Source organism: Vicugna pacos, chromosome 7 (genome assembly GCF_048564905.1).
Source record: "Vicugna pacos chromosome 7, VicPac4, whole genome shotgun sequence".
NCBI lineage: Eukaryota > Metazoa > Chordata > Mammalia > Artiodactyla > Camelidae > Vicugna > Vicugna pacos.
The window spans coordinates 38,762,016-38,787,931 of NC_132993.1; the positions used below are offsets into that span (position 1 = coordinate 38,762,016).

Here is a 25,916-nt window from a genome sequence, read left to right on the forward strand (position 1 = left end):
TGATTAAAAAAAATCACAATTTAGTATCAGCCTCTGCTTACTCCAATCTCTGCTTTTCCTGATCTACTTCACTATTAGCTACTACTCCAGCTGCTGCTTCATATACTTACATAAGAGTTCAAGATATTGACATTAATAAGCCAATTTTCCAATAAAAAGTGTCCCAATCTGCAGGGTCCATATCCCTCCCAACTTTGCTATTAAAAATGCCAACTACTGAAAACCCCAACATCATATTTAACTCCTGATCCACTTCATTAAGACCCCCCAAGTACTTTCAATTCTGCCTTCAAACTATCTCCCCATATTCCTATCCTCCTCTCCACTCCAACTATCATTACTCTCCTCAAATCACTTCTAGGTTACTGAAATAGACTTCAGCTAAACTGAAACAGGGGGGCGAAATTCACTCAGATTATGCTACCTAGAGAGAGCCATTATTAATATTGTTTGAAAACATCTTTTCATACAATTCTTTCTAAGACTAGCTACATATGTATAGACAGAAATGTACACAAGAGTATGTGAATGGTATCATACAATAAATATACCACATAATTTAACTCTAAAATGTCATTTTCTGTACTTGTGTGTCCTGACTGATCTTCCTATCCTCATTTTATAGAGAAAGACATACACATTGAAGTTACAGGTCTTGTCCATGCTATGGAATAATTTAATAATGATATCCAAAGTCTTCCCAGTCTTCACAGTGTTTACTTTACCTAATCTCAACTTTGTTACTCTCCTATATCAGCCTCTTCATCACAAATAATTTGGTCCATTCATCATCTCCCAGACTCCTCGAGGATTTCCATTACCATACATTAACTTCTATTCTTCCTTCTGATTATAAGTCCTTTTTATGTCTTCTCAAATGTGTGCCCTTCCCTCAAAATTAAACACAAGTCTCACCTTCATTTATATATTCACTATTCATTCATTCAACATATAATTTACCATGCATCTACTATGTCCCAGTGCTAAAGATTCAGAATTGAACAATGCACACACCAGCCCCGCCCCTAAGCAATTTACCCACTAATGGCCAAGAAAGACAACTAAACAAGTGATAACACAAAAATGTGATAAACATTAGGTCAAGGTACATGACAGAAAACTTTGTGGCACCTATCAGAAAAAACTCCTCTGTGAGGCTTTGAGAAGACATCTGGCTCATGATGTCTCCTTCCAGATCAGAATTCCTCTGGCACTTATGTATAACCTACGCCGTTCATTTTGAAACTTAGTCTGTGCTCTCTTACACTGTAATTTACGTTTGGGGTACAAAGGTCCTTCTTCATTTAAACAGTCAAGTTCCTTACAAATAAATAACTTGCTTTATCCTTCTTTTGTGTTCCTATAAATTAGTACAGAGCAGAAAATAAATAATAGTGTATTCTTACTGCTGCTGCTAACACTATGAAATAAAAATTCAGCTGTGACTAGTTATTGCATGCTTCTAATAAGAATTCAGAAGAACTTTCATCATTTACAGCTATTCTTCATATTTCTAAGTTTGTTTCTAGAGTTTACAGTTTAGGCAACTCTCAACTGAGACTTTCCTCTCTACGGAGCATTACCACTTAAAAACAATGCTGTGACTCCTCCTGCTAAGTTGAGCCCTGCAGGGCTAATAGTCAGCAAGCTTGGTACCCAGTGGTCTGAAATCGTTCCCAAAAACTAAATAAATAACTGCTTGCTACATTGTATAGCCAAACTCTGAACCTAGTCTGATTGGATTGCTTGGTAACATTGATTTCAGGAATGTCAATTATTAGTAAATGAACAGTAAAGCAACATTATCAATCAAGAATAAATTATGTTTGGAGAAAATAAGAACATATTTAAATAGCTCCCAAAACACTAATATCAACTTTGCTTCTCTTGCCTATTTGGAAGAGCAAGCTACTTTGACTGTTTTTACAGACTTGTCAAGATTATCTAAATGAAGGTTTACAGTCATAAAAGCAAAATATATGGCTCTAATGAACCATATTCTGATTAATGTAGAGTTAAAAGAAAAATAAAATAATCAACAAACCTGGAATCATCTTGCAAGTTAAAAAAAATTACAAATAAATTGCTCACAAATCTTTATGATTGTTCTGACTAAATCAAAGCTTCTGGTAGGAACACTTTTTATTCTGAAACAAAATTACATTTAATGTACTTTTTTGTGTTTCCTTTCTTGAACATTTGAAATTCTTACTCTTTTTCAGTTAAATAGATAGTTCTAACTCTGTTGCACCTTGCATCAGCTACTATATTCTATTTAATAGAATCCTATAGTATTCTACAGGAATTGTTAGAATTACCGTGACTGTGTTCACTTCGGCAGCACATATACTAAAATTGAAACAATACAGAGAAGATTAGCATGGTCCCAGCACAAGAATTACCATGACCATGCTAATTCCACAACAGAAAACTATAGTGACTCCCAATTGCTTCCCAAATGAATAATAACATTATAAAAACTGGAATTTTCCTAAAAACCCTAACTTTTCATTCAGCATAGAGGTTTGTAACTTGGGCCCAAGAATGGGCTTCAGGGTTCGGTAAACACTCTGAAACTGAAAATAACATTTTGCGTGTTTTTATAGATTATTCTGTAGGAAAGAGCCCAAAGCTTTCAAAGTCCCACTGGAGACTCTGACCTCAAAAAAAGGTTCACAAGTATAGTAATTTTAATATTCTACTTTCATCACCTCCATCATATTTAATGATCCACATCCATTATTATTTCACAGATCTGGAATTTCTAGCAAAGTCAAGTAAACCTACCTACTGCCCTGAAGCAAGAGACATATGATTTCCTTCACTTAAAATGCCCTAACACTCACAAAGCTCTCTTTGAGATTTTCTCTTCCACCACTCCTCACCGGATCTTACCGACCCAATTCACCAAGAGGTACCAGTGTTAACCAATCTTCAGCTGTGGACTGATAGCACCGCTAACTAACTGGTTAAGGACAACAGGCCAGCCTGCTTGAACTAATGTGGACAAATGTGTTCACAGGGGTTTTTCTATGATACATTTCCCAAGTAAACATGTTACACTTTCCACACAAGTGTTGAAATAAAATAATTTTAGTGATAAAAGCTAGAATAATAGGATATTTTAAGGCAGGCTGGGTCTTATGCCACCCTTTATGTCACACCACATCAGTGTCCAGCTCCATTTTTTATGAGATGATCTTTAGTTATAAAATGAATCCCAGTAATGAATTCTTTAAATTTACACAGAAGTAATCAATGCTAAAATTCATAAATAATATGTGCAATCTTGAATGAAGGAAGGAAATGTTGCTTTTCTCTCTTTGTTATCACTTCAGTTTTACTTTGGTGGAAGTTACTTGACAAACCTAACAGACAACCCAACTATTTTTAGGTTCTTAGTAGAACATAAGTGACAAATAAAACAAATTTTCACACCTCACATCGAATGTTCCAACTTTTTGGATCTCTTATAAGAAATTTAGGACTAATGAATGAATGAAGAGTAAAGCAACCCACAGAAAAGTCAAACTTGTAAATTAGAAGAACTTTTTTTTAACAAGAATTTTAATAATCAACAAGCCATGATTAATATTTCCTGGCCTTTTTTTTTTTTCATTTCTCAGATGACTTCTCACTTCTTCCAAAAACCAGACAAATAAACAAAAACAAAACATAACACAATGCATTCTGTAAGTTTCAACTGATATTCTCTCTTCAGTCCTGACCTGTTAGCTCTTGTGTTTGCACAACTTGTGGTCACCATACAAACTTTAATGAATTAGCTAATGCACTCCTAGAAACACACTGCTTGCTTTCCATGATTAAAATTTCCATAGTCAATAACATAGCTATGGTGAACAACTAATGCTATACTTGCTTATGCACAGAGCTTCAGGACACTGTGTCAATAACAGAACTGCCACTGGCCTGTTAAACCCATATAATCAAGAGAATCTTTCTTATTCTTCTTAAAATTGAAGTTCTGACATTCACAAAAGCCTTCTTAAGTGATAATCTCTATTGTGAGATATTATGGTGTGCATATGTATGCTAAAATTATATCTGCTTTAAAGCAGTAGGACTTACAGAATGTATGCTTTCAGGGAGCGTAAGTTCAAAAGGACTTTTCTCTTTGATACACATTTTTATCCTTATTCCGTGTAGAAACTTATTTTAAGGGACTCTAGTTTTTCTCCACTGAGACAGGCTGACTCAATCAGTTATGGCTAGGATGGGTATAGCAACAATAGTGATGATGATGGCTAATATTTACTGACTGCTCATTGTATGTCAAGCTCTTCTCAAAGTTTTTAGGTGTATCTACTCACTTAAACTTCTCAACAATCCCTCTGAGACCAAAGATGTACCATTATTATCACCAATTCATGGTCAAGAAAACAGAGGTATTAAGAAGTTATATCATTTGCTTAAAGCCACAATGCTAGGATGTAGAATGGTCCACTTGAACCTGGACAGCTCATTTTCAGAACTAGTGTTCTCTGTCTCTAGGCTATAATGGGTCTCCATGTAAACTTGTTAATTTCCTTTTCTGTTTTTATAAGAATCTGAACCTAACAGCTATCAAGATTACACATTAGCATATTCTAATATTCTAATAGAAACTTTATTTGTACAAAATCTCATGCTGAGATATAATTTTTTTTTGGTTTATATGACAAGACAATTGGGGTTGGGCTTTGTATCAGTATAGGTTTAATCAAGAAAACTAGGAACCAGAGGGAGGGTACAGTTAAAGTGGTAGAGTGCATGTTTAGCAGGCATGAGGTCCTGGGTTCAATCCCCAGCACCTCCCCTAAACATAAATAAATAAACCTAATTACCTCTTCCCACCCACACACAAAAAATGACTTTAAAGAAAACTAGGAACCATTTCAAGTACTCATAGTTCAAGGATTTAATAGGTGTGGAGGAGCTCAGAAGCCAGATGGGGGTGGGTGGTGAGGTCACCTAGAGATTAGCAGCAGTAGGAAGCTACTACCACATACCTCACAGACTGGAGGGTTAATAGAAAGAAGCAGAGATATCAGAGCCCAGGGGATCAAGATCACTAATGGCAGGTTTGTTTATAGAGAGAGCTGGAGCCCTGGAGGAAATGCAGCCACTAATGAGCTGCTGCTCAAAGCAGATGAGGAAGGGGAAAAACACTGACATCAAAATTTCTGCTGCCTTAAGGTCTCCTACCAGTGCCCCCCAGGATCCTGAAAGATGTAGCCCACAGCCCTCTGTGACACAGAGTCTAGCTGTAAAAGGGTGAGGAATGGCTCAGGAACCACTTAGGTTTCCACAGTGGCTTTGTTACTTAAATAAATAGTCAAAGTTCTAGTCCAAATACTATCCAAGAGTAAAGACTTCTTAAGCAAAAGTCCCATAAATTCACCCAAAACAGATATTTCACACTTTAATTATATAAAATAGAAAAATTATTGTCTGTCAATGTTCTTTTGGAAAGGCCAACAAAATTTTATAAATATAACATTAACTCTTTTACCGACTTTGCATGAAAAAATCCTATAAGAACCAAATACAGATGTCACCTTTAATTAAGGCTTTACTTAATGGGCTGTTTTACTTATTATTTGTCTACCCCTCTGTATTTATTGATAGTCTTTCTGTGAAGTTCCTTCAATTGTGTAATTAGATTCTATGCTCAAGAAAAATTTTAGAAAATGGGTATTCTTGTTCCATTTTCTGGACTGTTTTGACCAATGAGGTCTTTTTTCTCAGGAGCTATGATGCAATCAGCAGTAGACACTGCTGGCTGCATATCCAACACAATCATTTCTCTCCTTTCTTTCCTTGCAGAATAGTGACACTCCTCCACAAAATGTTACAAGGAAAGATGAACCTATTCCCAGATCCAGGGGATATAGCTGAACAGACTTAGTCTAAGGGTTGGGAGAATCAGAGATTTTGCCCTGTAGGGAACAGTGGGCAGTGTTTCAGACATTTTGGTCACTATACTAGAGGAGGAGTAGGAGGGCTACTGGCATCTAGTGAGTAGAGGCCAGGGCTGCTGCTAAACGTCCTACAATGCACAAGACGGTTTCTACATACATGACAAAGAAGTGTCTAGAAACCTTGGTCTATTCTTGAACCAGCATCAACTTGATCTTGAACACAGTTATCAACTGGGAACTTGTTAGAAACGCAAATTCTCTGGCTCTAACCCAAATCTGCTGAATCAAAACTCTGGGTGTGGGATCTCACACTTTATTTATTTATTTATTTATTTATTTATTTATTTATTTATTTATTTATTTTTGAATCGATTGTGTTTTTTTAACTTTTTTTATTGATTTATAATCATTTTATAATGTGCCAAATTCCAGTGTAGAGCACAATTTTTCAGTTATATATGAACATACATATATTCATTGTCACATTTTTTTCTCTGTGAGCTACCATAAGATCTTGTATATATTTCCCTGTGCTATACAGTGTAATCTTGTTTATCTATTCTACAATTTTGAAATCCCAGTCTATCTCTTCCCACCCCCTGCCCCCTTGGCAACCACAAGTTTGTATTCTATGTCTGTGGGATCTCACACTTTAACAAGCTCATAGTTGACTCTCATACATGCCAGTGTTTTGTAGTCACTGGTTTAAGGTTCCAGGAGTTGGCCATCTATGGTCCATAGGCCTGCCACCTATTTCTGTAAGTTAAGTTTTATTGAAACACAGCCATTTATTTACTTTTTGCCTATTGTTACTACAATAGCAGAGTTGAATAGTTGTGACAGAGACCAGATGAACTGCAAAGCCCTTTACAAAAAAGTCTGCCAACCCCTGAAGCCAGTCATGGTAATTTTATTATTCTTGCCAATTATTGGTCTAGGAACAGACTATTCAGGAAAGCATAAGATCATCAGGATAATTAGGATGGGAGAAGAGTGTTGCTGGACATGAAGGTAGAGCATTAGGGAAAATATACTTTATTTCTAAGGAGGAGAGACAGAAAGTGATGTCCTCTTTTTTCTTCTGGATATTATATTGTCTGGATGTGATAGCTAGAACTACAGCAGCCATATTGCAACCAAGAGGAAAACCAGGCTACAGCAAGAACAATACTCCAAAGATAGGGGGAGTAAGAGAAGGAAAGAACCTGATTTCTGTATGTTAAAAATTTTCCACAGTGAGGATGTATTACATGAGTAATAAGACTAGATAAGAAGGAAGGAAGGAAGGGAGGAAGGAAGGAAGGAGGGAAAGAAGGGGAAAAAAAGCTGATTCCAAATAACTACCAGAGTTTTTAATTACCTTAAGTCTATATTTTAGTTTATGTATGTTTGGATCCATAATCTATATAAATTCTAAATTAAAGTAATTCCGGTTTGAAGCAAATTAAATTTTTCCCCCAGCAATAGTGAAGAGTAACTATTTCATTTTTCCATTGAAACCAGAGCAATTTAAAGTAGCAGGCCACATTTGCAGAAATATAATCAAAGGTTTACCACAGGCAGCACACAGCACAAGCTCATTCTACTTGCAATCATTTTCTCCAAGGAATCAACAGCAACTAAAGAGACCACAACTTGGATTTTAATCAATTAGAATTTGTGAAACACCAAATTCAAATGGACATTTTAAATCTTCAAAGTGTAAGGAGCCTCATTTTCCACAGAATATGTTGTAAGCCCAGTACATATTTACATAATATATATAATGCATCTGGCATTGTTAGGTTCTAGAAACATAAAAACAAACAAGATGTGATCCCCTACCTTCGAGTAGCTTTCCATCTGCTGGGGGAAATGCTAAACACAGAGAATTATAAGACAAGGAATCACAGAACAAGTTTGCAGAGTGTTATGGAAACACAGAGGAGAAACAGATACTCTAGTCAGAATCAAAGTCATGAGTGAGAAAATATTATGGAAACTAATTTACCACACAAACACAAAGATTTTAGAAGATGTTATTTGAAAAACTAGTATTTTTATATGTTACATACAGAAGACTGTAAAGCTTATATCACAAATTAATTTGAATGTAGTTAGTTAAAACACATTAGCGTAAAGGCAACACTTTTGATTTGCAAAACACTATTCTTCCTAAAAGGTCACTGCACTTGGAGATTTATCTTCATTAATTTCTCAGTGCAAATCTGATAGGGGAAGATGTCATCTTTCAAGACTAACAAAAATGATCCCAATTTCACAAAGGACAAAGTCTTCCCAAGTGCAAAGAAGGGTCCATTCCAGACCTGGAGCTCAGCAGGGCTATCCAGGTCCACATGGCCAAACTAGAACCTGGGGTTAGATAGAGCCAAAACCCTCTGGAACTAGGAACTAGATCAATACCCAATCAAGTCACCATGAAGAAGAGATTTGGGATGAGTCATTTCATTACAAGTCTGCCCAAGTGGAAAAGCAATTTATGTGTTTATGATCACCAACACTGTTGACAATGTTTATCATGTGGTGAGTTCCACAAACAATAAAGTTTATAAGTTCACTAGAAGAGAAAAGTAAGGGTGATTAGGAAGATGGCTAATGCTACTGTATGTTAGGACCCAAGAAGCCACAGGATAAAAAGAAGTCATTTGGCCCAAATAGCTCACACAACTAACTATGCCCTTAACTTCAACTATAAACTCTGCCAGTCAGTGTATCCTGCTGTACCTCTTTGCTAAAGAACTTCTTAAGCAGTTAACTAATCCCAGACCTGTTAGGGACAGTCTGTCCATAAATACTAGCCAACCCCCCAAGTTATTTAACATCATGCCCTCATCTTATTAGATCTGAGAGGTCACCTAGCTTCAAGCTTACTTATTACATTTGGCCCATTTACTAGAATTAGAACCAGAATCTTCTCTGAGAGATATTTTCTCAAGCATTGCATAAGAAATCAATGCTACATTTTTTTCTGGAAAATGATCCTCTTTATAAATTTTTCTTTGCTATTATCCACTCTAAATATCAAAAAATAAATAAAATCCTTCATGATCAAGGTCTAGGCCTTCATCCAAGATTCTCATCTGCTCCTCATCTATTTCTTTTCTTTCAAAATTTAATAAGCTCACCTGGACATCTTCACAGTGTTTTAGATATGCCTATTGCCTCTGAAGGAATAAAAATACCATTTCTCTGTACGAGTCATTATTTATCATTGAGCAACCACTCCTACACCCTTTTGCTTACTTCACTAGTTCTCAGTCGGTGCCTTACAGAGAGATGAGAAGAATAAATGCCTCTTTAGAAGTTGCTCTGTGAGTCAAACAGCCTTAGAGAGAAAACTGGGATTTTTTTTTGTCCTAAGAAATGACTAAGAGAACTAACCCTGGGAGTAGATGATTTTAGGCACCTGTGGTCAGAGGCAATTCAGCCTGACGGAAGTCCTCAGCCTGAACCACCATTACCACTCTGCTCTACCAGCTGTGCAGAACCCGGGGTTCCCATAAAACCAACTTCCCTGACCTAGTGGTAGCAGCTACTGGTTTTGAAAATTCCACTTTAACTAGAAATTTTCTAAATCAGTTCTATAGCTCTGGTTTGCTGAAAACCAACATTTGCAACTTTGGCAAGAAATCCCTCTCACCCTGGCTGCCTCCGATTTCCTGTCCCTGGGCATAGTTTCCAGCTTGGCTGATGGGCTCTACACAGCTAGCACTGCCATTGCCTCTGGCAATGCGATGTGGTGGAAAGCACAATAGACGGAAGGTAAGGAGAGACCTGGGATCAGCCCTGCTTCTGTTACTAATGAGAATGCCCTTAAATTTCCTGGACATTGATTTCCGCATCTTTAAGCTCCCTTCTAGCTCTAGTCAAACAGTTACTCCGTAGCAGTTAATAAGCACCTATTATGGACCAGAAGTGTAACACGGGATATAAGTCACAACTCCACCTCCAGGAGTTCATAGTGGAACAATTATTTAATTCAATACATAGCCAACTTGCCATCTTTTATGCTAAAAAAGGAATGCTGCTGATAAATTCAAAGTCAATTCCAAATCTCATTTTGGCCAACTCTTTTAAAACATCTTCTCCACCAACTTCTGTATAAGCAAATTAGAATAAATGAAAGACCATCACTTCATTTCTCTTCCCTCATTCCACTAGGACTGTCTAATTAAAAATCAAGTAAAAGGGGAATGAAACAAGAGAAACAAGATGGTTGGATAAGTCAATAATTAGATAATTAGCCACTGGAACAACCAAAAGTTACCTGAATTGATGCTAAAGAAAAATATACTTTTTTTAGTGATACCAGTGAAAAAAATCTCATATTATTCCAACATGTGAAGATGTCACATTGAAAAATGGCTAATAAATAATGGACAGGATGACAACCTATACCAGTATGTGGCATGATGACATTATAGACTCTTCTAAGAATCACCACTGTGTATTTCTCAGCTGACTCCTGTTCATCCCCTCTTTTGAAAAATCTACTCAAAACTCAACATCTCCTGACCCCAGGTATCCTTCCCCATCAGTTTCCTTCTGTATATCCATTTAGCTGCCCAGATCCTCAGTGGAACACAGCTGGTCCAAGGGTTCTCTTGCATTCTTCATGTGTTACCTTGTGAATCTGTATGTGATTTCTCTTCTACAGTAGAATGTTTAATTCGCCAGAGGTAGTATCTTATCTTAACCCAGGGTCAGTATGCACTTATTGCTACTTTCTGCCTCCCTTGGCTTTCCATATTTCAAGGCCTGTTATGCTAAGATAGAAGTCCAATATCACTTTGAAAAGAGGGAATTCATCATTTAGCATTGGCATCATACACATTTGTAAAGGGTAAAGCTTGCTATTTTCACAGAAAATGAGCTGATCTACAGGAGAGCAATAAATAAATAACAAAGGGAAAGAAATGGAATTTACATTAGGAGTTTAGGGAGAGAGCCTGAATATCACTAGAGAAGGTGTATATTTTAGAAGGGTTGAACACTATAAAAAACCTAGGTTCTAATTTTCTACTACAGAAACAATTAGTTGAGTGAGCTGTAGCAAATAACTTATCTGAGAAAATTTATGCTGGTACTCACTGTTTACAAAAATTTAGGAAGCTTATACTAAAATAAATGTGAAATTCTGAGAGAAAAAAATCATGTAATTCTATATTGTTATGAAAGGGCAAAGTAAAACCACAGTTCAGGTTGATGAAATGAACATTTCTTGAGGGTCCACCATGGCCCCCAGCATTGTGCTAGGTAAGTACTCAGTTCCAAGGATGAATAAGATGTGGCCTCTACCCTCAAGGAACTTACATTCTACATTCAACTTACATTCAAGCTCAACAAAGGCTCTCTCAGAACTAATCCAATACATGGATTAGTACACAGACATCTACTAGTTATGGTAATTAAAACAAAGTTTCCTTAAATATGCTCACAAGTATATAGTCCTAAGAAAAAGAAGATATTATTGTAAGAAAATCAAGACAACACAGCCAGCTGGTTTGATCAAGGGCTTCTCAGTTATTTCCTATTTAATTTGGTAGTGACATTCCTTCTCTCTGTAAAGAGATAGGACTTTGTAATACAGTACATATCAAACTTATTTAAACAAATAGAATTGATGTTGATTGGAAAGCAGGCTTTAAAATATAGTCTGAGATCTTGTTGTCCAAAAACGTGCAGGGATGTCTCCACACACAGACTTTAATGATCACTCCATAGGTCTGTACCAAATGGAATTCAATATAAGATAGACTGTCTTGTATGCCATAAACTGTAACTCACATTGTTTTTTCTTCCCTATCTAAGAAAAGAAACTCGTGCTAAGACAGTTTCAAAAACAATGCATTCACCTCACTTCTCCATTTCCTCTCAGATTCCACCAATGAATCACTAGAAGGGATAATGACCAGTCTGATGCTACTTACCAGTGCACAGTTAATCTATTCCTTTGTGATAAATGGTTATTAACACAACCTCCAAAAGAGTGGTTTCTGAATTTAGATCAAAAGTGAAGAATTCAAGCATTTATTACTGTTTCATAGGGCCAGCCTTCATAGTGAAATGGATCTATCAGAACAGTCTTCAAAAAGTACTGAAAGATATCTGGCATTGAGTTGACTTACTATGTCCTCACTGCCCCCATTAACGCTAGAAGAGTCCTTTTTTTCCTGACTTTATCTAGCTATTTTATCCACTCTCTTGACTTCTCTCTTTTCATCTCCCTCTTTCATCAGCAAAGTAATGGACAAAATCTTTTTCAAGGTGAACATGTATTCTTTAGTCAGGGATTGGGACAACTCAGTGAGGTAGTCACATATTTAGATTTCAGCCTCAGAACTAGTTTGCTTCCTCCCTCCCATTTACAGAAGTTGTCACATTTTCTCTTCAACCACTGTTGCATCTAGGTATACTGACTACTCAGAATCTATTAGAATTTCTACACATTAAAAGATTCACATCATTTATTATCTTTCAGCACAAGAAATAGATCTATTTATTCACAGCTGATTCTGGTTTTCAATGTAATTTCTATCACTTAAGGATGATATAATGGTATGTGCAATGTGTGTTCTGTCGTTTATTTGTATGTATGCTAAAGAACCCCCAAAATTGAAGTCCAGCTTAATAACTTGAACAGATTAAATTCAACATCTCCTGGACTTCATTTTGTTGACTGAATTACACCTCATTGCTAATAATGGAAATCAGAGCAGGTTTCCTGGCAGCTGAGCCTTAATCTAGGGTCTATAAGAGATGGATAGATTTGGGTAGGAGGATAGCTTTGGGTATTAAACACAGAAAATCTAGTCTAGGACATAATTTTCAATGTGATTAAAAAATTTAAAGAATCATAACAGTGATTCAGGACAGGACAAAGAGCTGTAGTATCATAAAGTCACAGCTATTGTTCTGTGTCAATAGAAGTCAGAAATCTCAAAATGGCTAAAGGTTTTATTAAATTCCTACAGACATAACACTGACATAATCTGATGCAAATTTGATGGGGAAAGGCTGATAATGGATCCTGTCATCCATGTGACCTGTAATAAGCTCAAAGAAACCAGTGAAATGTCTTCAGCCAGTATCATAAATGATCAATATTTTAACAAAAATGAAAACAGAAAAGAGTCATGTCTAAAAGTGAGAGAGAGAACAAAAAAGGAGGGAAGATACTGAATTCTGAATGAAGAATTTGGCTTTTAAATCACTAGTCCAGCAAGATTCTTTCATTTATGTAGGAAAACTCCTTTATAAATCCTAAGTTAAGACAGAAGATTAACACATTATATCAAGAGTACTAGTTAGTAGTTGTAAGACAATTATAAAACTGGAGGTGGGCTGGGGGTTTGTTCCACAGCACAAATGGATCAGTGATAGAGAAGCACACTTGAAAAAGAAACAGTCTCACAACTGGACCAAAGTGCAAAAAATATACTGATGAATTGGTAAACTTATTTGTGTAAACTACGAATAGGAAAGCACAAATGAACTGAAGTTAATGATTTTGTACAGCCCCAAGGAAGACACAAAGGAGATTTAACATGGGATCTGGGATCGCATGATTTTTAAATAGAGCTGGAAGGTGATACAAACACAGAAGACAGCCTATCATTCTGAATCAAGTAAACACACTGGAATGCAAGGCATTGTTTTGCTGATACAAGTTACTAAGCTAGCAGACAACCTAGAGACACACACAGAATTTTCCCTGGAAAACCTTTTTGTCAGAATCAAGCTCGTTCCACCCCTCCACCCTCATTTCTAAGGATGCATGCAGCAAATGTCTACAGGCCATCTTCAATCACAGCCTCGCCCCGACTCAAAAGGTAACCCATATTCTCTTAATTAAATTGTTGTTATTCAATAATCTTCATAATGAGACTTCAGTTGTCATAATAAGTGACAGGGGAGGCAGAGGGATCCTGATATCTGGGAAGCCACACCAGAAGAGCTCAGCTGATGTCCTCTACCCCAAACTTTCCATTCTAAAGAACAGTACCTGTCCAAGGCCAATGTCCTTAGTTCAAGTTTGTGCCCACTGGGCTTGTATGCCCTCTTGTATGCCTTCTCTGACTTATATTTGATCAACAAATGACTGTCCTATTTCTTCCTGGTTATAAAATTACTCTTTCTTTTTACCTGCCATTTACCCTTCTTTTTTAGCCTTTTTTTTAATTTTTAAGGATCTCAAATGTGATGTCATAATTCTAACTCTTCTATCCAGTAATCAATGAGTGTCTTTCAAGACAATGATTACTCCTAATATAATGATCTTTCTTGATTTATTTTTATAGTTCACCAAATATAGTAAGAATTGAAATCGCTATTTTCATTGCTAGAAAGGGTATTCTTTAAGTTACTATTGAGACTTTAGTATGTACCATGTACTGTTTTAACTGCTTTCTATATATCAACTCAATTAATCCTCACAACAACTTTACGAGGTGAGGTTCTTACTACCCCATTTCATATATGAAAAAACTGAGATAAAGGCAATAACAGGTTCAGGAACACAAAGCCAGTAAGTGAGGGCCAGGGTTCAAACCCAGACAGGTCCCAGGAAGGAGATTTATAATTCAGAATATCATTTTGGATGGAATAAGAGTATCCTGAAATTAACTAATATTTATAAGGTGTTCATTTTATTTTTTCAGTATAAGAGACAGTCAAAGAAGGAACTTTATTAACTGAAGTACTTTTAGGACAATCCTATTACCCCCTGCTGGCCTTCTTCTGCAAGTGCACCATTCACAGGTTCACAGAGCTGCGGCAACACCCCCTCCCCTGCCCCAATGAGAATCACACTGGGAGTAGTTTTCATAAAGATCACATAAAATGACTATGCTTCATAGAAGCATTAATGGGGAAAAGTTGAAGAACAATTCATACTAATTTTTTCCATATGATTTAGCTTTTCTGAGACCAAAAGTATTATCTCTGAAGCAAAATTACAGGCCATAACCATAGAGCCCCATCTCTACGTGGAGCTGACCCCAAATAACCGAGAAACACACAGGAACTCTGACTTTTATGGAAGAACTGGCTTTTGCCAGCTCTAAAAGAACAACATAATTAACAAACTATAAAGTCTGAGCAACCGACACATACATCAGTGGCACTTGGGATTGGCAGAGAAAGCAGTAGTCAGAATAAATTTCTAAGCTTCAGCTTCTTCACCTGTAAAATGTGAAGATAATGATAATAGCTATGTAATGGGTTCATTATGAGAATTAAAAAATAAATTAAACAAGAACTGGTGAATATGCTTTATAGTATCAACTATTAATTAAATTTATATGTAAAAACTAAGAGTGAAATCACTAACACTCCATATTCACAACCTATCGAGAACAATCTGAAAGATATTAATATATACTCCTGTATATGTAGAAAAAGTTATTCAACAGATATTATCATATTTTCAATTGGATCATCTAAATGGAGACCTTTAAAAGTTCTGGGGAAAAACTAAAGTTCAAGAAAACTGTTCCTCACCACAAGCTCCCCCTCAAAAAAAACTCCACAGAATTGTAAAGAAGTTTTTGGTTTTATATATATTATCTATTTATTATTCCTATTCTATCTACTTTAAAAGAAATATATTATTACTCCTATTTTATAGAAGAGGAAACTGAGTCAGGGAGTAAGTGGAAAGGCAAGAAATAAATCTCAGTCTTCCAATCTACACCTCTTATCTTTTTACATTACCTCAAGCTGTCTAAAGAATAGTCCCTTCATTTTCACAAGGCTCATTTTTGTTTTATGTTGATCTAGTTTTCCTTATAATGATGTCTGTGGCTAGTTAAAAAAATTTAAAGTCATGTTTTTCAAATATTTTAGGTTTATAAGCAATTCTATTAGCCAAAGCAGATAGCCACATTTAGAGACTGAGTCCCATGAGACATTATACAAATTTGGATATATTATATATGGACTATAATTTTAATTAACAAAATAACAAGAATTATCATCTACTCCATCGACAGATGACTTAATAAAGAAGTTATGAAATACTACTATGCTACATACTATACTACTCAGCCACAAAAAAGAATAATCCACGTTGTTGCCATAACATGAATAAACCTGGAGATCATCATTCTAAGTGAAATAAGCCAGAGAGAAAAATACCATATGATACTACTTATATGTGGAATCTAAAAAAAAGGGCACAAATAAAATTATTTACAAAACAGAGACAGACTCACAAACATAGAAAAGAAACCTATGGTTACTAGAGAGGAAAGGGGTGGGGAGGGATAAATTGGGAGGTCAAGACTTGTAGATACTAACTATTATATATAAAATAGATAAACAACAAGGTCCTACTGTATAGCACAGGAAACTATATTCAATACCTCATAATGGTCTATAATGAAAAAAATATATGTATAAATATGTATAAATAAATTGCTATGCTGTATACCAGCAATTAATACAACATTGTAAATCAACTATACTTAAATCAATAAATAAATAACATTAAATGAATTTAACACTTCAAATGATGAAATGGTATATAATATTTCATATATTCTACCACATTAAAAATCTAAGAATATATTTGGGAATAAAATTACATATTAAATGGGAAAAAAGTAAGTGTTCATATATTCTTTCTTAATTGTATTTAATAGGAAATAAACTAAAAAAAAAAAGAAAAGAAAAAAGTAAAAGTTTTCATACACCCACATAAAATACAAATGTCAGCTCATAGAATTTCAGAGAGGGCTGGGATTACAGGGAAATCAAGATTTTAATTTTAAGTTAAATATCTCCAAAAGTGAATTGAGCGTCTATACATTTGTATAATATTTGATGGGTCTCATTCTATAAATTAGGCTCTTTGCTTTGGCTAACAGAATAGCTTAGAAGCCTAAAATATTTGAAAACCATTATTTTAATGTTTTTTTTTAAATCTGGTTTGTTTAAATCTGGTTGCAATAGCTCCATTTTACTAGTTGAAGCTTGTTGCAGTGTAGAGGAATTTGATTAACTTTACTTCAAACAAAAATAAAAGATTAGAAGCAACAGTAAGAGCACATCATGGCTCCCAGAAATACCGTATACACTCACAGTCTGGAATCTCAGAATTTTTAGAACCGGAAGGGATCATTATAACAAGGAAGTGCTTTGGAACCCATTTTGCCCACTGCTCCAAACAATACAATTTTTTTTTCTCTCACAAGGTCCTTAACTGAAATTGGATCTCCAGGAATCTCCATGTCAGAAAATTAATGTAAAAACTCCCTTTGTTATTTCACTTCTGAATATACAATGCCAGCACAATTGGTCGCAAAGGGAAAACCTAAGTCTTTGCACATTTGTATTTTGGTCCACATGACTCTAAGCAACCAGTTTGGTATGGGTTTGTCAATTAATTGATCAGCAGTTCAGCTGAACAGCATAGTCTCAATCCTCTGACCAGCGACGACTAAACACAAAGGAAGCCTGGGCACAGCAATCCCTTTCAAAAATCTTGGCAAATTCAGAAAAACTACAAACCCATTACTCCTTATGCAGACCCTCAGGCTCCCCAGGCCTAGGGATGGCCCAGGCCTCCTATTCTGCTCATCACACATAAGCACACACCCTTCTATCTCCCACTTTCTCCTGGCTTGCCCCTATAGTTCTAAATCCCCAAAAGGTTCAACATGCAAAATGACTTTGTAGTTGAGCTACTCACTTACTTTCTTTAAATGTTTCCTAATTAAAAAAACATTTTTTAGAAAGTGGACAGAGCAGGGGCTTCATGGGTGTTTCTTGAACCAAATCCAGAAGAGCAATTGCATTGTGCAAGAAGAGCTGCCATTCCGATGTATTCTTTCAGTTTTCCTGGGTAACCTCATTCTGATTTGTTCCAAGTAGTATCTTCATTTGTGTGGAATAGATTTTAAAGAGTTCACTCAGAATCTTTAAATGTTTTTCCATAAGTATGTGTCTAGGCCCAGATATTCTTCTAAAGTTTAAAGACAAGCAGAGCTCATTATCACTTTTTTGTCACTGCCAGAAATAATGTGAACAATACTTTAAGCTTTCATAGTTTCCAACTGAACTACCCCAATTTTCCAAGGTAATATACCAAAATAATTTTTACTGTAAGCACGATATGCTTTCTGATAAGTATAGCCATCAATAGGAGAATATTCATGTTACTTAATAATTGTGGCAACTTGGAGTTCAATTTACTATTTGCCATCTTCCAATCCCAAGCCCTGAGGGAAACTACATATATTACTTCATTTCCACAGTGACATTCTATTTCTCGTCAAAAAACTTTACACATTTCCTTAATCAAGGAAATAATTGGAATAAAAGATTTGATTGACTTCAAATGTAAATGCAAAACACATCTGGGATATAAAAGGTAGCCATAATTATGGATACAAATTTGATATATTTTCTTAATTTAACAGAATGGAAGCATTTCTCAATAAGAGAAGCAAACAAATAACCAAGTATTATCCCAATAAAATGTTCTTGTATAATCACACTAGAGAAAGGTTTTAAATTTTAATTGTCTTTTATTACTTAACCATTAACCTAGTGTACCTTTCCCAACGAAAAACTACATATCTTCATGCTTGCATATCATAAAAATGCCAAAGAGAGAAAAAAAATTAAAATGACCTTTGATATGGGAAGAATTAGCTTCAGAAAACTGCCCTTCATCAGCATGTAGAAAATATTTACGTTATACATTAGAGTTGGTTTGTTCATTCATCCAATAAATATTTATTGTGTGGAAGACACAGTGTTAGGTGTTGGCGGTATTCTGATGAACCAGACAGACATGCTTCCTGCATTCAGGGGGTCTTCTGTCTGGAGAATTTATCATCAGTTCAGTTCAGCAAGTATTTATCAAGCATCTGTAATAAACCAGTACTGTTATGATTCATTTAAGGATATGAGAGAGCTAACATAGGATCCCTGGCTCCCATTCTGTGTCTTTGGAAATAAAAAGCTCATATAAATGAAGTGCTTAGAAAACAATATAAACTATCAGTTGCAAATAATAAAGACCATGGAATGTGCATACTAATTAATTCTGAATCCACTTGGTAAAACTGTATGCTGTATGATGTCACAGGAGTTCAATGCAAAAGAATATCCTTTTAGGTAAATCTTTAAAATTCTAGCCAATACGGCAAAGAAGAAAAAAATTAGCATTCTATTTCATGGATACATCTTAAAATGCTGATTTCTTTTTTTCTTATCCAAAGTAAACAAAATATTTCTTATCTCCTTAATATATAAAAGGTCATTGAACACCCAGGGTAATTCTTGTTTGTTTTTGCTCTGTTTTTTATCAAGTCATATGGAAAGCAGATTCTGTGTCTGAACATTTAAATTGGCTTACACTAAGCTTAGGGGAGACCTAGCTAATTGTCTTACAGCAGAAGACTAGAAATTAAAAGCCTGGAATCTTTTTCTGAGAGTCTTACAAACTCTCCTGAGAGGAACATAAGAATTATCCAAAGATTTTTTTAAGTAGCTTTGGAAAAAGCAATGTCTATGTTAAAGAATAATTTACTTCCTAATAACAAAATCAAAGCACTGAAGAGAGTATGCTTCCAAACAGAGTATGTTGATTTAGATAACAGACATAAAGTTAAGTATATTTTTTAAAAATCATTCCACTGCTATGGAAAACAGTTTGATGGGTCCTCAAAAGTTAAACATAGAATTATCATGTGACCCCATAATCCCACTCCTAGATACAAGCCCCAAAGAGCTGAAAACTGAAAATATTCAGATACTCATACCAGCACATGTACACATGTGTTCATGTTCACAGCAGCACTATTCAGAATAGCCAAAAGGTAAAAACAACCCAAATGAATGGATGGTTTTTCCATTAACAAACAAATGGATAAACAAATTGATATATCCACACAATGGAATATTACTCAGCCATAAAAAGGAACTAAGTACTAATACACACTACAATGTGGATGAACATCCAAAATATTATGCTAAGTGAAAGAAGCCACACACAAAATGTCACATATTGTATAATCACATTTATATAAAATATCCAGGATAGATAAATCCATAAGGATAAAACTCAGATTGGTGGTTACCAGGGGCTAAGGGGAAGGTACAATGAGAGAAATGGCTTAATGGGAAAGGGGTTTTACTTTGGAGTGATAGAAATTTGGGGGAATTAGCAATGATAGTTAAACAACATTCTGAATGTACTAATCCTGATGAATCATTCACTTTAAAATGGTTAATTTTGTTATGTAAATTTTACATTAAATCATTCTTTAATAATGCTATATCACCAAAACTTCTGATAAAACAGAGGATACTATTGCTTAGAAAAATACAGATATTGACAACTTTTAAGTGAAAAGTGATCCCAAACAGACTCTAAATGTGAAAAAGTTTTAAGAATACCTTGAACAGTTTATTTTGTTTATATTTTTCTTTATATGTATACTTAAGTGTGATAGATTATAAAATGTGTATCTAAATAAATCTCAAAAGAGTTCTCTCAATACATATGAAATAAACATTTCAGTAATCAAAAATCATCACATTGTTTTGTTTTAAAACTAAAATTATTTCCACTTGTACCTGAAATATTTAAAAAGTTGGTGATGACACTTGAGAGAGAAACTCCTGACAAGTTATGTAGATCAAGCACGGGTATAGAAGACAGTTTTTTAAATAAGCAAAGCAGTTAAAGGTAAATCCGGGAAATTCTGGAAATATTCTTTGGAGAATTTAAAACTTAAACTTCCACAGACATATCAACACTGACTAATGAAAGACTAAAGACTATCAAATAAATTATAACAGAACTCATAGCAAGGTTCACCATTATGCAGATTCTCACACACTTCAGAACAGATTATCTGTATATAGACAGGGCAGGATTAAGTATCTTCCAGCTATAGGAGGCTATGAAACAAAACTAAATAAAATTAAACATGATAAGTGTTTAATAATGAAAGTTGACTTATATCAACAGTCGTCTCAAATGCCATCACTATGTTATAATAATAAGAAATATATTTTACAAATCACATTATTAGAGAGTTTGGTTTTTTATAAAAATGTCTTTTCAAATTTCAGTGTTACTTGGGTAACTTGAATGTTGTACAAAAGCTCAAACATCAAAGAAGTTATTTTTTTTAGAAAAGCATTTTGAAAGTACACTCATGTATATGGTAAAGTCCAAGGTTTAAAAACTGACCCAATTAACAAACTAAGTTTAGATTATAGAATTTAAAACCCTTGTGCCAACACCCAGCATCCAGACTGTGGTTTCTAACACTACTACTCTCCAATAAAAGAACCAGGACTCCGTGGATAAATAGCTGATTCTAGGGTTGGGGTAGGAAATATACAAGATGAGCCTGGAGCATCTTACAGTGTCCCGAAGAGAGGCAGCACTGAAAACAAAAACAAGAACAGCTCAGTGCCGTCACTATCTGGAGTGAGATATTTTGAATATCTGCTTGCACAAACTGGCTATGAATTTGCAGAGACAGGCCAGTTCTTTCAAAAGTCTTTCAACTTCTTTATCTACAGCAGTTTCTCATCAGCAGCACTACTGACATCTTGGGCTTGATGCTTGTATGGGAGACTGCCCCGCACACTGAAGAAAGTTCGGCAGCATCCCTGACCTCTATCCGCTAGATACCAATAGCATCATCCCCCTGCTCCCCAGTTGTGACAAGCAAAAGTGTGCCAACTGCCTTGGGGGTTCAGGGTGGGAAAGGGGGCAAAATTTCCTCCCCACATTGAGAGCCACTGCTCTAGAAAAACTTCCAAAATGATTAACTAAATAAAACTTGATAGTTAAACTTGATAGATAAAACAATGCTGTGAGATTCTGGCTGGTGTAATGAACCAATACAGCAATAAGAAGAGGGATCTAGGGGGAAAGGAGTTTGTTTTTAATCCTTCAATATTTCTCCTCTTCTTTCCCCCTCAGCAATCAGCAATAAGGCTTTTTAATGACTATTTTAGCACTGTACTCCTGATCCCCTAATTTCATTCCCACTGCTGCTAAAAAGCCTCATGGCAGAAAAGAGAAAAGCCCTAGCACTTGACACACTTCACAGAGACTGTCTTTCAAAGATACTGGGTCGAGGATCAATTTAATTAAGAACAGGAACAGCCTTTCAGTTAAACTCAGAAACACCAAATAAGGAGGGTGCTACAGTTTCTGGAATCCCATCTCTTCCGCTGCTAGCAAAAACTCACTAAACTCAGAGCACTAAAAGAATTGCCGTAATATATTCAGGGTGTGAAACTGAGAAATGTTCACCTATTCCAGTGAATCACTCTTCCATAACATTTGCAAAGAAGTGCAAGTATACTCCCCTTGGGCAAACACCTGTTTATGAACAAGAACATGTCATTAACAGAGACCAGCTTCTTTTACACCCTGTGCCAAATTCAGAGTAACTCACTTGGCCTCCGTCAGAAAAGGATTTCTAACCCTGTGTTCTAGACAATTAGCTACAAGTCTTAGCTTCTGGTTACTTATTCTAGCCAGCAAGAAGAGAAGGATTTTTCACGAGAATATTCCATGGGTGTAGAATAGTTAATATGAACACTCATTCCAAAATGGTAAGCTAATTCTACAAATTCTTCAACAAATCTAATTATATATTGATGTTAGATGCTCACAAGAAAGAAACTAACGAATTAAATCAATAAACAGATACACTGGCATAATGTTTTGAGAGCAATGTTTTTAAAAGGTAAAAGAAGTTTATCTTTCACTTTTTTCTCTTATTCAGAAAATCAATTTTACAAATGTGTTCCATTCACCCATTCTTCTGCTGAGTTTTACATTCCTTCTTAGATAACGAGTGACATAAACAGTTTAGCCAAAACCAGACATTTTCAATAACAAGTACTATTAAAAAAAAAAAGCACAGATCATCCAGGCCAGACAACTGTCCCTTTTACAAAGTGCACCTGGAAACTCCATTTAAATTGTCTATGCTGATCTCAGGGGAGAACTAGCTAATTGTCTTAGAGCAAAAGCCTAGAAATTAAAAGCCTCGAATCTTCTGATTCTGCCGCTTGCTGTATTTTGACAAGGCACTTAACCTCTTTGGACTTTTATTGATCTATAAATGGTAACTATTTGGCAAATGATAAGGTAATTTATGGAAGGGACATTTTAAGAGCACTGGCTAAACATTGTTAAATAAAACTTAAATTGTATTTTCAAGACTCCAAATTGAGATATTGGGGTCTTTAAATAACAATCTTTTCAGACACAATTTCACTCAAGTCTTTCCACAGATAAATCTTCCATGTTTCCAGAGAAATTAATCTTGAGTTCAGAATTACCAGCTGGCTAAGGAAAATGCAAGAGACTATCCTAAGATACATGTTTTCTGTATATTCTGTGGAACACTTTAAGTACAAAAATTGTATCTTATTCCATCAACAAATAAGTTTCAGAAGGCATCTGATCTCATGATGTATGGAAATAAATATGATGACATTTCTCATTGATAAATTATAGTACAAGGACTTATTAAAATGGTAATGTTAGCCAAGATTCATGAATCCTTATTCTTTGGTCCAGAGGCAGTCTTAAAATCTTACTCACAGGGCGAGCTGAAGAAAGGTCCTGAAATCTGCCCCACCCCATTTCTCAAAGTGCATCAATAGTAAGAGACTAGTTTTGTGGAGGTAAAAACTCCTCTGAGCAAGCATAGGCTAATTTATTTCATTCTTGACGTTCCTCTTGTACCTTAGGAAAAATATGTGGCCTCCTGCCAATAACTCTCAGAATTACAAAGCTAATTGTTTCTCTGACTCATTAATCAGTGTGTCCCATGGATTTTCCAGAAAGATGACCCTCTGTGTAAACAATGTCTGAAGAGGCCCACAGAAGCCAGAGAAGAGAACAAAGGATAAATCCTAATCTATCTCTCCAAAGACTAGCTTTAAAATAGTTCTGGAGTGCACCTATGGCTCCCTCTGAGGAGCTACATACACACATTCTCCACCATGCACCATGGAGACGAAGTCTGAGCCCTACTTATAAGTCATCCTACTAATTAAAGTGTGACTTGTTTGTTCCACAAACAGATTTTACTAAGAAAAACTATCTCATAATAAGAATCAGTTCTAAAAATACTAGGCAACCCTTCTATTTACGGCCTATTTGTTCTATTTAAAAACTTGAACATTTTGGATGATGCGACATCTTGCCACCTCTTAAAGCTCCATTTGACACTGTAGGAAATGCAGGCACATTATTTAATGTGATCCTACATTCACAGTTCTTTTCTCTATGACAGTAATCCTAAACTTTCCATTTTATCTGGAAGAGACATTTATTTACCCATATCTAAGAAAACAAACTCTTCAGGGGAGAGAAAAAACAGAAGAGAAATCCTGGTTCTCACTCAAGGTTTGCTTTTTTAACTCTAAAAAACTGTCATAAAATCCACCTAGAACAAAGTAAAAGACTCTTCTAATTACAACTTAACAATGACTCCTCATATTAGACTAATATAAGTCAGTATAGCATATGTTTAAGAGGAAAGATTCTGAAGTAAGGACACAAGCTTATTTCTTTTGTTATGCACATTTTCTTCCATTCATAATTACAGCAATACAGGTTGGGAGGGTATAGCTCAGTGGTAGAGTACATGCTTAGCATGAGTGAAGCCCTGGGTTCAATCCCCTGTGCCACCATCAGAAAAAAAAGAGAGAGAAGACACTTAATTATAGTAATATAGCTACCACTGTGAAAATGATTTTTCCTTAATTAAATGTATTTTTTCCTTTAATATGGAATTAATTCCAGTACCTACGTTCAAATTCAAAATGTGTAGGAAATTTGAAGTTACCTAACAGTTTAAAGGATTTAACTTAGAACTTAAATTTTCAACCACGTACCATCCTTAAACCAGTTCCAAGATACTTAGTTGCCTTCCCCTGTGTACTACAACTAAAAATATTTGTTATCTCTATGATTAAACAAAAATTGTTTACCAACACTAATATTATATAAACACATCTTGGATTAATGATGTGTGTGTGTGTGTGTGTGTGTGTGTGTGTGTTTCATCCCATGCTCTGCTCTGATGGTGAATTATCCCCCAGCACAATAATTTCATTTGCTCCATATATTCCATATATTTCTGAAAGTGCTTGTTATTAAATATATCAAAGGCAGATACATCTATTGACTTAATCATACTAATCAAACAAATAATTTCTTCTTTTTTAATATTGTAACAAATTATGTTGAGCCAAATAAGCAATTGTTTATCACTAACAGCTCTGTTAAAACAGGGTAAAAGATTTTTCTTATAATCCCCTGTGGTTCTGGTCTTGTGTTAGTCGGAGCCCCATTTGGATTCTGCGTTTCTGGAAAAAGTTGACACCCTAGTTACCACACCACGCAGGGTTTTTTTTACCAGTGACAGTTTTCTACAGTCTCTAATGCCATGAGAACCTGTTAATTATCACCATGGGGATAATTTGGCTGAAATAAAGTCTAGGAAAAACAAGACTAACTTTGTCAAACTGCCTTGAAAAGAGGTGGGACATGAAGGGAAATAATTTGTCAAAATTTTCTTTCTGGTTTAGTAAACCAACTTTCTTTAAAGTATGAACAAATTATCTGTCAGCAATATATTTTTCCTGGAAATTTTTACCTGAAAAATTATGGAGGGCTGGAGTGATCTAGAACCTCTACCTTATTTCATCAGAAATGGGGAGGTTTCCTGACAGTGGAAGCAGCTTCAGAGGCTGTACTGCTGTGTATTTTATGTTCCCTTCCATCAGCAGCTCTCAGTTAGGCATCACCATCCATATTTTAAAGAGAAAGTGATGTTTGAGGGCTTACTTGCCCAAGGTCTTCCCATTAGTGAGTGTCAGAACCAGGAAACATTTACATACTGGGATACTTAAGGACACTAAGTGAAGCTGGCATTCGGTAACGACGTGGCATATCTCTTCTCACTTCACCTTCACAATGTAATTAACTAG

At 35.4% G+C, this 25,916-nt stretch overlaps 1 protein-coding gene and 1 non-coding gene across 8 annotated transcripts in view; one reads left to right on the forward strand and one right to left on the reverse strand.

The window, feature by feature from the left end:
• Positions 1-25,916, reverse strand: part of BBS9 (Bardet-Biedl syndrome 9) — a 380,232-nt gene that overhangs the window by 100,739 nt on the left and 253,577 nt on the right. The gene's annotated exons all lie outside the window — the stretch shown is intronic.
• On the forward strand, positions 2,326-2,433 carry LOC116278833 (U6 spliceosomal RNA). Its single transcript, XR_004188191.1, has one exon. It is a non-coding gene; the product is annotated as a U6 spliceosomal RNA (small nuclear RNA).